Below are 13,712 nucleotides of genomic sequence, written 5' to 3' on the forward strand. Positions count from 1 at the left end.
AAGGGGAAATCGACAGCAACACAATCACAGTAGGGGACTTTAACACCCCACTTTCACCAACGGACAGCTCATCCAAAATGAAAATAAATAAGGAAACACAAGCTTCAAATGATACATTTAACAAGATGGACTTAACTGATATTTACAGGACATTCCATCCAAAAACAACAGAATACACTTTCTTCTCAAGTGCTCATGGAACATTCTCAGAATAGATCATATCTTGGGTCACAAATCAAACCTTGGTAAATTTAAGAAAATCGAAATCGTATCAAGTATGTTTTCTGACCACAACGCTATAAGACTAGATATCAATTACAGGAAAAAATCTGTAAGAAATACAAATACATGGAGGCTAAACCATACACAACTAAATAACAAAGAGATCACTAAAGAAATCAAAGAGGAAATAAAAAAACACCCAGAAACAAATGACAAAAAAGGATGACCCAAAATCTATGGAATGCAGCAAAAGCAGTTCTAAGAGTGAAGTTTATAGCAATACAATCCTACCTGAAGAAACAAGAAACATCCCAAATAAACAACGTAACCTTACACTGAAAGCAATTAGAAGAGGAAGAACAAAATAACCCCATAGTTAGCGGAAGGTAAGAAATCATAAAGATAAGATCAGAAATAAATGAAAAAGAAATGATGGAAACAATAGCAAAGATCAATAAAATTAAAAGCTAGTTTCTGCTCAATGTTATGAAACAACCTAAATGGGAAAAGAATTTGAAAAAGAATAGATACAGTTGTATGTATAACTGAATCCCTTTGCTGTACACCTGAAACTAACACAACATTGTTAATCAACTATACTCCAATATAAAATTAAAAGTTTTTTAAAAAGATACTGGAAAACAAAGAGTATACGAGTGTCTTGCTTTTTATTTCAACTTTTTTACAATTAGTAATTTTTGAAAAGGTTAAGGGAAAAAGACAATTTTTTTAATTTAAACATTCATTATTCTTTTTTATTCCCTCTAAGTCTAATTTTCTCCATAAAAGTTTATGTTCCTCAACCTCTTCATGCCCCTCACTGCAGAAATTTCCAGTATAAACGTCCCTTTGGAGACTGGTAGCAATTACAGTTATCTCTGAACTATGCAGTCAATATTCCAAATGTATACAGATCATAATAAAATGTATATTTAAAAATAATATAAAGCATCAAAAGTTCAATGAACAGGGTCATCCAGTAGATAATACGTTAAAAGCTGAGTGCTCATTTCTGTTTCTGTGCTTTCAATTTTTTTCAAGGCAAGAACTTCAACTATTTCTTCACAGAAAGTTAGAGAAACCCTGTGGTAAAATTCAAAGCTGCCTTTAGCCCAATACTTCCCACCACGTTAACAACAAAGTTCCACCTAAGTTATTACAAGACTGATAGCTGTGCCACACAACTTACTACATGTAAAGATCATCTTAAGCTCACCCACAAGATAAGCCAGTGAGTCCAAAGATCAAGAAAAAAAAAGTACCAAAAGCTGCAGGTTAAATCAGTGAGAACTCAACCTAAATTGGGGGAATTGAATCCAAAATTGATGATGAGAAAGCAGATGGCACACATATTTCTCTTCTGGCACTCTGCCCAAGAAATAGCAAACCAAGAAGGAATTCTTATGAAACAAATGAACATATTTTAGAGATACTAACTCAAAAACAAAACGAAACAAAACTTAACATGTTCTTTGATTTTTTATTTCTTATGTCCTTATCATCAAAGAAAGTAGGGGATTAATGAGCAAATCGATTTAAAGGTCAGCTTCTCCACTCTGAAACACATTTCCAATGGAAAGAGATGCTGCTTTAACCAAATTAACATATGATTTCACAAAACTAATGAAAATCCCTGAATAATAGGCTTGTCACATTTCATTTTCATTTTCTGACCAAAAACTGGTTTTTGCTAAGAACTGCTTCAAACACGTTAATGAATGATCCTTAACAATTGACAGGATAAAGTAAATAAGTAAGGAAGCCAAAATCCAAAATAAAGTTAACTTTCTATATTACAAAATAATAACAATCGGCTGTGAGCAATTAAAGATAATAATTTGTTATAGATTTAAAAGTTTCTTTCGAGCTACAAAGGGCAAATAATATATAGTACATTCCAACAGTCACAATATTATTATACTATGAAATGTAGGGATTCCATTCCCTACTTCCAAAATCAGACAGTTTAAAAACTATTTCTGTATATGTTTCAAAATATGAACAATAAAGAAGTTTTGTTTTGCTTTAAATTAGTAAGAGGTTTTATAGTTTATTCCCCCCAGGAAATATCAGGAAAACAAGTTTTAAAACTAAGATGCTTTTTGTGTGTGTGTGTGTGTGTGTGGTACACAGGCCTCTCATTGCTGTGGCCTCTCCCATTGCGGAGCACAGGCTCCAGATGCACAGGCTCAGCGGCCATGGCTCACGGGCCCAGCCGCTCCGTGGCATGTGGGATCTTCCCGGACTGGGGCACGAACCCATGTCCCCTGCATCGGCAGGCAGACTCTCAACCACTGCGCCACCAGGGAAGCCCTAAGATGCATTTTAAAATTCTCACTTCTGCAGCAAATCCATACACTAAGAATATCTTGCCAAATAAATGAACTGCTTCTAGCGATGACCTATTTCAAAAGAAAAATCTAACTAAAATTTGTGTGACTAAAATAAAATGGACTCTAATGGACTACTTACCTCAAAACCTACTTATGCATTATCTACATTAAAGCCATTATGAGAAATAGCATGAAATACTGTTCCATAAATAATACTTTGTTTAAAAATAAGCTAAAACAAAAAGCCTAGAGGTTATATTTCTATAATACCTGTGGTCTTCACCTACTTAGCTCAGTATCTTTTATTGTTTCAAATAAAACAGTGTAATTTCCTGAAGTAAAATAAGCATTGCTTAAGAGTTCTGTAAGCACTGAAAAACAAGAAAGCAATATTTACTCTTATTCTTTGAAAAATATCTTCATAGTTAACATTTACTGAGCATCTTTCATATGCAGGAAACTGAATGAATAATTTATATGTATTACCTTACCTAACCCTTAAGACAAACCTCTAAGGTAGATACGATTACTATCATTTTAGAGATGAGAAAAGTAAAATTCAGAGAAGTAACTGTGGCAGATCACTAAGCGTTGCCCAAAATCTAATCTCTCCTTTCCTAGTAACAGAAGTATAGCTGGGCACATGGCCATCCAGCCCCCATTCAGTTCGTTGTGGTCATGCACCAAGTTCTCACCAATGGTTCTCACTGGTGAACTAAGTTCCCTCGTGAGTGGAGGTGATATATGCACCTTCCATGTCATGTGCTTCTCTCCCTTCTCACAGTGGAACACAAATGTAGAACTGAGGCAACTTCAACCATTCAGATGATGACAGAGCCCTAAGGGATGGCAGAGAACCAAAATAAAGGAAATAAGCAGTGCTCAAAGTGCCTATCCATCCTGGACTATCGTTCACCTGTGAAATAATGGAAAATATACATACCGTAGTCTCTGGTCCTGCTTCCTGACACAGAGCTCCTGAAACCCTTATAATTTCTAGGTGAAAGGAACATCTCCTGGTCTAATGAGGTAACTCTGGGTGAGCTCCTGGATGAGGGCTGGTCACCAGAAAGAACAAGCCATGATTAGAAGCTTGGACTTTTCAGCCCCGCCTCCCATTCTCTTGAGAAGGGAGAAAGGCTGAAAATGGACTTAATGATCTGTCATGCCTACATGATAAAGCCTCCATAAAAATCCCAATTATATGGGGTTCAGAGAGCTTCCAGGTGGGTGTGCACATCCACATACTGGGAGCATGATGTACCCCAACCCACACGGAAAGAAGCTCCTGCACTCAGGGCCCTCCCAGACCTGAGAGGGTCCTTCATATTTCTCTTCATCTGACTGTTCATCTGTATCTTTTATCATATCTTTTAATGAGCTGGTAAACAAAAGTAAATGTTTCCCTGAGTTCTGTGAGCTACCCTAGCAAATTAATCTGATCCAAGGTGGGAGGAGGTCATAAGAACCGCTGATTTGTAGCCAAGTTGGACAGAAGTTGTAGGTAACCTGGGGACCTACTTCTTGCCCTTGGCATGTGAATTGGGGGCACAGAGTCATGGGACTGAGCCCTTAACCTGTGGGATCTGATGCTATCTCCAGGTAGATAGTATTAGATCTGACTTAAACTGTAGGACACCCAGGTGGTGTCCCAGAGGATTGCTTGTTGGGGGAAAACCTCCAAGCATTTGGCATCTAGAGGCATCAGAAGTGTTCTATGTGAAAGAAAAGGAGACACACGGGGGGAAGGAATGAAGTTTTTCCAAAACACTCTTTCAGGTAAAAACAAGAGAAATATTAGAGAAAATGTTAGCAAGCAATGAGCCTCTATCTTTAGAGCCACTGTTTTGGGGAAGTGTTGATTATACCAGCTTAGCTCATACTCAGAGAATCTTAGAAATTGGTAACAGAAACGGGGTGCTGATATTATATAAATATAAAATAGGAGGCACTGGCTTAGCAATTGGGTGCTAGGTAACAAGAAAGAAGCTACTGCTAACTGGAAAAGGTTATAAACTAGTGACCCTTGTTTGTCACAGTAAAGTAGTTGGTGAATCTGTCACCTGAGACAACCTGTAAGGCAGCTGAACAACATGCCTATAGAACCTACTGCTCTAAGAAATGTAGATGGAAAGTGCAGGAATAGGTTATTTCTGTAATTTCCAGGTATTCAACCAGAATTAACTGTCTAACATTGATGGGGCTATTGTCACAAAGAACTCCTGGAACTAACTGCATACATTCTTTAGCAAAAGTCTAAGACTTTCTTACCTTATACAATAAAAATATCAGTGTTAAGATGCCTTAGTACGTCTATTTCTAAATTAGTTTCATCCTTCCCTCAATGAGAATTGAACAGAAAGCACTAAATAAAACCTTCTCACATTTTGGAAACTGAGAAATGGAATATTTTATTTCCCAAAAAATTTCTTAGAGGAAAACAAATTTTTAATCTTATATACCACAGTTATCCAGTAAGTCTTTTGTTTCACTTTAATATTACACACATCTAAAAATACAACAATTAGTAATATATATTATTTCAAACACACTTCCTTTAGAAATGTTTAATTATTTTAATTGGATATTTTGTATATTTTGCTTCACTTGTTCTCTCTCTCTCTCTCTCTCTCTCTTATTATCTTTACATTTCCAAATTTAGCTAAGGATTTGTTAGTATTTCATTCAAGGTCAAGTTGTGTGTTTCTTTAAAAAGCTAGGAAGTCATAATCCTCAAATATATATGTAAATAAAAATTCAGTGTTATGTTAGTTATTATATGAAACTTTGGTTCCTAAAAGTGCTGTCACTTTAGACTCACAGTACTTTCACCCACCCCCACCTACTACAAAATGGAGACTAGATGTATGAATAAAATTAAGTAAAAGAAAGAGCCTAAAAAAGCACTAGTCAGGCTTCCCTGGTGGCGCAGTGGTTGAGAGTCCGCCTGACGATGCAGGGGACACAGGTTCGTGCCCCGGTCCGGGAAGATCCCACATGCCGTGGAGCAGCTAGGCCCGTGAGCCATGGCTGCTGAGCCTGCGTGTCCAGAGCCTGTGCTCCACAACGGGGGAGGCCACAACAGTGAGAGGCCCGTGTACCACAAACAAAAAGAACTAGTCAAAAAACTAAGAAAAATTATAGAAATAAAACTTTGTCTCAAATGTCATCTTCTTGATAAACACCAAAATTTATCCAAGAAATGCCTGCTACTTTCTATTCCTAAATATATTTTCCCAATAGCCTACTTTAACAGTGAAATTTAGACCACGATGTTGTGTTGGTTGCTTATTCAGAAGAACTCTAATGATTCTTATCCCTACATTCTCCTTTTTCTTTAGGCACATAACAAATAATAAAACACAGAAATTTTAGGTTTCAACTAGAATGAGAAGTTGGATTCCATTTAAGTTTGTAATTTACTCATTTCCTAACCCCTGACATGGCTTCAAGTCATTTAAAATTTTTTAAACTTTAGCAGCTTAAAAATGGGAGAACAAGAGAGATAATGCCTATGTCTGAGCAGAATCAGGAAAGAATACTTAGTTGTGCCTAATGAAAATGTATTATATAGCAAAATTTGAGACAGTCAGTTAAGAAAAACTATCAAGTGGGATATTTCTGTAGATGCTTCCATTCAAAACAACAACAACAAAAATAATTATATACTCAAAAGAACTGAAGCCAAGTCTCAAAGAGATATTTGTACACCTACATTCACAGCAATGAATTCAATAGCAATTCAATAGCAAAAAGGTGGAAACAACCCAAGTGTTTACTGATGGATGAATGTACAAACAAAATATGACATATCCATGCAACAGAATATTACTCAGCCTTAGAAAGTAAGGAAATTCTGACACATGCTACGACATGGATGAACCTTGAAGACATTATGCTAGATGAAATAAGCCAGTCACAAAAAGACAAATATTATATGACTCCACTTATATGAGATACCTGGAATAGTCAAATTCATATAGACAGAAAATAGAATGGTGCTTGTCAGGGCATGGTGTGGGGTGGGGTAGGGAGAAATGGGAAGCTTTGTTTAATGGGTATAGACTTTCAGTTTTTCAAAATGAAAAGAGTTCTGGAGATTGTTTGCATAACAATGTCAATGTACTTAACATTACTAAGTTTTACATATAAGAATGGTTATTTAAGGTGGAAAATTTTTATGTTATGTGTATTTTACCTCAATTAACTTCTTCAATCTACACATGGGTTTTTTTTAAAAAGCATGTACCTATGGGAGGGGTGAACAAAACAGACATAACAAAGATGAAAAAATAAAAACTACATTTCAAAATCTTGAAAGCAAGCAAGCAAGCAAGAAGCTAATCAAAGTGTAACATCACAAGAGTAGTAGGCAGTTGTAAAATTCAGTAGGAGGGAGAAGCACTTCCAGAATGGCCAAGTAAGGACCCCCAAAAATCTGATCCTCCAAAAAAGCAATGAGAACAGTGGCAAAAATTGTCAAAGTCAACTTTTTCACAATTTTGGAAATGAATGAAAGGCTTACTACATTATGAGAATGATTAAGGCACAAAAAAATGGTTGTGTCACAATAAGTACAGTGAGCTTAGTGGCATTTTCATTTTCCCTATTTCCAATCACTCTCTCCCCAGCATCACAATACCCCTAAAAATCAGCATCATTACAGCCACAGTGACTGAAAAAAACCCATACTCTAGCAGGCAACGGAGAGAGCAAATGGGTTTGGAGTTCCACAAAATGGTTCTATCCCAGTGAATTGTCACTATTTGACCTGGCAGTTACTTGGAAAAGCCCTACTCCAAGGGCTTGTGTTTATTGGATCTAACTCAGAGATCACTCAATGGCAAAAGCTCTAGCCCCATAGCATTTGTTGAAAACACTCAGCTGCAATTGTTTAACAATACACATGTCTATGGCAGCAATACCAGCTGGAGCGAAGAAGAGGCTGGCTTAAAAACTTAAAAGAGAGATCTGGAGAACGAAATGTCCATGGAAGGATTTGAAAAGCTCTGATATATTCCTTATGATTTAAAAGACCACATTCGCGTGCAGCAATATGCACATACCTAAGAAATATCTCAGGAGACTCAATTCTTTCAGCTCTGGCTGATCTTGAGGCTCTGTGTATGCAGGAAATGAAGGCTACAGCACAGTTGTCAACTGCCTGGCTACTTGTTGAAGGCATGCCCCAACATGCACATAGAGCTGCTCAGCAAAGACTGAGATACTTATTGGTTTCAGACATTTAAGGAAATCTCTATCTAATCATTAATTGACCACTAAGGGAACAAAGCAAAAATTCAGTAGCCACATGTGACAAGAATGTAGACTTTCCAGAATTTATTCAGTGAAGTCAGTAAATAAACAAAAAACAGCAACAAAGAGCAAACACACCAAACCTTGGGGAGGTAGGACAATTTGATTTTCAGAGTTGCCATATGATATTATTTGAAATGCCCATTTTTCAATAAAAACTGAAAGCATACACAAATAAACAGGAAAGTATGGCCCACACACATGAAATAAAGTAGTTAAACAAAGTATGTCCCTGAGAAGCCCAGATTTGGGGCATCCTAGGCAAAGATTTAAAAATACTAAAAATATGTTCAAATAACTAAAGGAAACCATGTGTAAAGAATTAAAGGAGAATTTAAAAACATTATTTCACCAAACAAAGAATATCAATATAGGGATTTCCCTGGCGGTCCAGTGGCTAAGACTTTGCTTTCCAGTGCAGAGGGTGCAGGCTCAATCCCTGGTCAGGGAGCTAAGATCCCACATGCCTTGTGGCCAAAAAACCAAAATGTAAAACAGAAGCAAGGTTGTAATAAATTCAATAAAGAGTTTAAAAAAAGAATATCAATATAGAGATTAAAAATTATTTTTAAAAAGAACCAGATTAAAATTCTGGTGTTGAAAAGTACAATACCTGAAATGGAAAATTCACTAGAGGGGTTCAACAGCAGATTTTAATAGGCAGAAGAAAGAATCAGTGAACTTCAAGATATGTGGATTAAGATTATCCAGGTTTAGGAACAGAAAAAGAAAGAAGAAAAATTAACATAGCCTCAGAGACCTATGAAACTACAGATATTGTATCATGCCGCGCACACTGGGAATTCCAGAAGGAAAGAAAAGAAACGTTATTTGAAGAAATAATGGCCAAAGACTTCCCAAATTTGATGAAAACATTAATCTATACAACCAAGGAGTTCAATAAACTCCAAGTAGGATAACTAAAAAGAATCCACACCAAGACACATCATAGTCAAAATGTCCAAAGACAGACAGAAACTTGAACACAGCAAGAAAAAGTCTCATCACAACCAAAGGAGTCTCAATAAGATTAACAGTTGATTTCTCATCAGACACTATGAAGGCCAGAGAGCATTGGAATAACACATTCAAATCAGTGAAATTTTAAAAAGTTAACCAAGACTTCTATATCCAGCAAAATTATCCTTCAAAAATGAAGAAGAAATTAAGACATTCCCAGCCAAGCAAAACCTGAGAGAATCTGTCACTATCAAATCTCTCTTACAAGAAATACTAATGGGAGTTCTTGAGGCTGAAATGAAAATCACTAAATATTAACTCAAATCCACATGAAGACATAAAGAGAATTGGAAAAACTAATGACATAGTTAAATGCAAAGTACATTATAAATGTATTTTTGTTTACAACGCTTTTCTATTTAAAAACAACTACATAAGACAATAACTATAAAAGTGTTAATGATGGGCTTACAATGGATAAAGCAAGGAATTAAGCCATATTGAAGTAAAGTTTTTGTATACTTTTGAAAGAAGTTGAAATTGATCTGAACTAGATTGTTTTAAATTAAAAATTTCACTGTTTATAACCAGGCAACAACTAAGAAAATAACTCAAATATTATCAGGAATGACAGAATAAAGGCCTATGAAAATTATCTTCTCCAGAAAAGCAACAACAAGAAAATTTAAATGGCACACTACAAAACGTATATATCTAATGAAAGTAATGGAGGAACTGAGGAACAAAAAAAACATAAGACACACAGAAAAGCAATAGCAAACAAGGCAGATATATATCCATTTGATAAACAGTAATTACATTAAATGTAAATAAATTAAACACTCCATTCAAACATTTGAGTTAAATACTCACCAAAAGGCAGAGATGGGCAGAATATATTTTTAAATGATTCAACTACATGCTGTCTAAAAGAGACAATTTAGATTCAGAGACACAAATGGGTAAAAGTAAAAGGATGGAAAAAGACACATCATGGGAACAGTAACTAAAAAAAGAGATGGAGTGACAATGCCAACAACAGACAAAATAGACTTTAAGGCAAAAATGGTAATGGGAGAAAGAATATTTTATAAAGATAAATGGGTCAATTCAAAAGGAAGACATAATGATTACAAATATATACGTTACAAGGGGCTGCAAAATACATGAGGAGAAACTGACAGAGTTGAAGGGAGAAAAAGACAATTTAACAACAATAGTTAAAGATGTCAATACTCCATTTTCCATATTGGATTGAACAATTAGGAGATCAACAAGGATAGATATGCACCAAAATCACAAGAAAGAAAAAAAAAGATACTTGGGCTTTATCAGAATTACAAACTTTTGTGCTTCAAATGACCCTGTCAAGAGAGTGAAAAGAAAATCCAAAAATCATAAGAAATATTTTCAAGTCATATGTCTCCTAAGTGTCTAGAATCCAGAAAGTTACAAAAAATATCTGTACAACACAAAAATTTTTAAATAAATAAATTTATTTTAAAATTAGCAAAGGATTTGAAGAGACATGCTTCCAAAAAATATACACAAATGGCCAATAACCACACAAAAAGATGCTCAACATCATGAGTCATTACAGAAAAGCAAATCAAGACCACAATGAAATACCACTTCACACCCACCAGAATGGTTAAATCAAAAAGAAAAGCAATAACAAGTGTAGGCAAGGATATGGAGAAATCAGAACCCTCAGACATTGCTGAGTAAAATGTAAAATGATGCACTCACTTTGGAAAACTGTTTGGCAGAGCCTCAAAATGATAAACATAGAGTTACCATATGACCCAGCAATTCCACTCTTAGGTATATACTCAAGAGAACTGAAAACATATATCTACACAAAAACTTTTACACAAATGCTCATTGCAGAATTATTCATAATAGCCAAAATTTGAGAACATCTCAAATGTCCATCAACTGATGAATGGATAAAAAAATGTGGTATATATACAATAAAATTTTATTTGGCTATACAAAAGAATGGCATGCCAACACATGCTACAATATGGATAAACTTGGAAAACATTATGCTAAGTGAAAGATGCTAGTTGCAAAAAGCTACATATTATATAATTCCACTTTTATGAAATGTCTACAAGAGGCAAATCTATAATGACAGAAACTAGAGTGATGGTTGCCAGGGGCTGGAGGCAGGGGATATGAGTGACTGCTAAGGGCACTGGACTTCATTTGAGGGTGATAAAAAGGTTCTGAAGTTACAGGGTGGTGATGGTTGCACAACTTTGTAAATATACTAAAACCCACTACATTGTACACTTTAAGATGATGGATTTTATGCTATGTGAATTATATCTCAACAAAGCCATTATTTTTTTAAATCAGTAAGAAAAATGAATACCTATAGAATGACTCACCAAGGTAGAAAATAAACTATATTCTGTCTTATAATCAGTACAGATCACTGGCACAGACTGTGGTGGATGTAAAGATGATAATAATGTAAAGATCAATAATAAACAGTGCTGATCTTTAAGGTATTTAGTTTTTAACAAGAAGTATCATCACTAACAAATCTTTGGAAAGAATTTTGATTCCTTCACCTAGTTTTCACTCTCAAAATATATAAAATGCTAATTTTACCATGACAAACTTTAATAGAAAACTCAATTCCAGCAAACTTTAAATATTAGCCAGGACTTCCCTGGTGGCGCAGTGGTTAAGAATCCACCTGCCAATGCAGGGGACATGGGTTTGATCCCTGGTCTGGGAAGATCCCACATGCCGCAGAGCAACTAAGCCCATGCACCACAACAACTGAGGCTGCACTCTAGAGCCTATGAGCCACAACTACTGAGCCCATGTGCCACAACTACTGAAACCCACGTGCCTAGAGCCCGTGCTCTGCAACAAGAGAAACCACCACAATGAGAAGCCCGTGCACTGCAAGGAAGAGTAGCCCTCACTCGCCACAACTAGGGAAAGACCGCACGCAGCAACGAAGACCCAATGCAGCCATAAATAAATAATTTTTTTAGGTATGTTAAAAAATTTTTTTAAATAAATAAATATTAGCCACCACCTAAATTTACCTACCAGATGCTAAAGGTAAATTAACTCGAATTCTATCTCCAGTCACACTTCTCTCCAAGCACAGTAAGTTCCAAGCTGTGGTCCAGCCTCCCAGCTCTGATGCACCGTGTGATCCTAGCTTGGGGGTGCCAAGAAATTTCCATGACCTCATTTCCTCACCCTGGACCCAACTCCATGCTTACTTCCCCTTCAGATTTTACAGGGCCAAAATTTTATGCCTTTAGGCATCTAACTCTTTCTTTCAAACACCATTAGTTACTGAGGTTCTTCAGACATATATTTTAAATCAGGTCATCAAAGCAAGTGCAGCTCCCTTCTTTTATGTCTTTTTATTTCTTTTACTTAGTAAAGATCCAAAATGGTCCTTACCAGGACCAAAAGGCCTCTCCCTGTGTTTGGTGCCCTGCACTAAAAAACCCAGGTATTCACACCACCACATATGTTTTGTTGCTCCAGAACAGGGGTTACAAAACAGCTGCAGGCAGCATATGAATTTTGTTTGGCCTGAGCCATTCTAAAAACATTTTAATTACCAACATACTATACCCAAGAGATGTTTTATGTAGAAACTTGTATTTTTAGCTTCATTTGAAAAATCTGACGATTTGGCCATGCTGCACCCAAATTCCCACGTGGCAACAACTGGGTGACCTGAGTGGTGACACCTCCTTCCCCTCTGATGAAGAATGCCTCTCCATGATCCTCACCACTCCACAAGGTTTCCGTGCACAGCACTTTAAGCCAGTTGCACTTGTGTCCTGTTGGCTCTGGAGGGGTTGGAGTATGAGAACCGAGTCCAAATCCAGAGAGTTAGACGTTGTTTGTAATCATAAAGGGAAGACCTTTTCCCTTATACTTGGTTTCAGGTTGCATGGCCAATTTCCTCTACCTTTGCCAAGCTCTCCTAGTTTCTCACTCCAAACTGCTTCAACTTCCTGTAATCACCATCAAGTCTAACATCTGTACCACTCACTTACTTAAATTACCCTGGGGCACTCCTACATAATTCTGGCCTGGCAAGAAACAGTGTTAATTCCAGGCCAACACGACAGAAAGCACTGAGGATCTCATCCTCAGACCAATGAAATCTTCATTTCCAGACTCACTTCTCTTGGAAGATAAATGCTTCTCCTAAATTTCTGAATTTTGTGTTAATAATAAAATGCTTCTCAAACTTTACTGTGTATAGAACATATCTGAGGATCTTGTTAAAATGCAGATTTTGACTCAGTAGGTCTGGTTTCTGGGTGATGCTGATGCCACTGGTCTGTAGACTACACTTTGAATAGCAAGGAGTTGAAAGGCTTACAAAGGAAGAAGGAGGTTTCTGATATGGGAATTATCTCAATGAATCAGACCTCCAAGACTTGACTTTCTGCCATTTTAAAACTACAAAAATAGTAATCTTTTAGCATCTGTGCCAACTTAAAATCTGATTTATATAAATAATAGCCTTTCATAATGGTCCATGAAAAAGAAACACGTGGTTCCTTCAGCCATGAGGCATTGATCATTGTATATGTATTCACTTCATGATCAATACTGGGCATTATACGGAGGTATCAGCCAAGTTTCCATATCTTCAGAGTACTTAAAGTCTAGCTGGCAAAAAGACTAATAGCAAACAAAATAAGCAGTGCACCACCTAAAGCAGCAGATGATTAAGATCTTAATTGCTATAAGATAGTGATTCCCAAGAGTGGGGCATACTAGCATGTGGGGGGAAGGTATCACACTAAACACACTGCCCTCAATCCCCTCCCAGATTAGGATACTCACTCTACCCCCAACCTTATTGCCAATCATGAC

Source organism: Mesoplodon densirostris, chromosome 8 (genome assembly GCF_025265405.1).
Source record: "Mesoplodon densirostris isolate mMesDen1 chromosome 8, mMesDen1 primary haplotype, whole genome shotgun sequence".
NCBI classification, from domain to species: domain Eukaryota; kingdom Metazoa; phylum Chordata; class Mammalia; order Artiodactyla; family Ziphiidae; genus Mesoplodon; species Mesoplodon densirostris.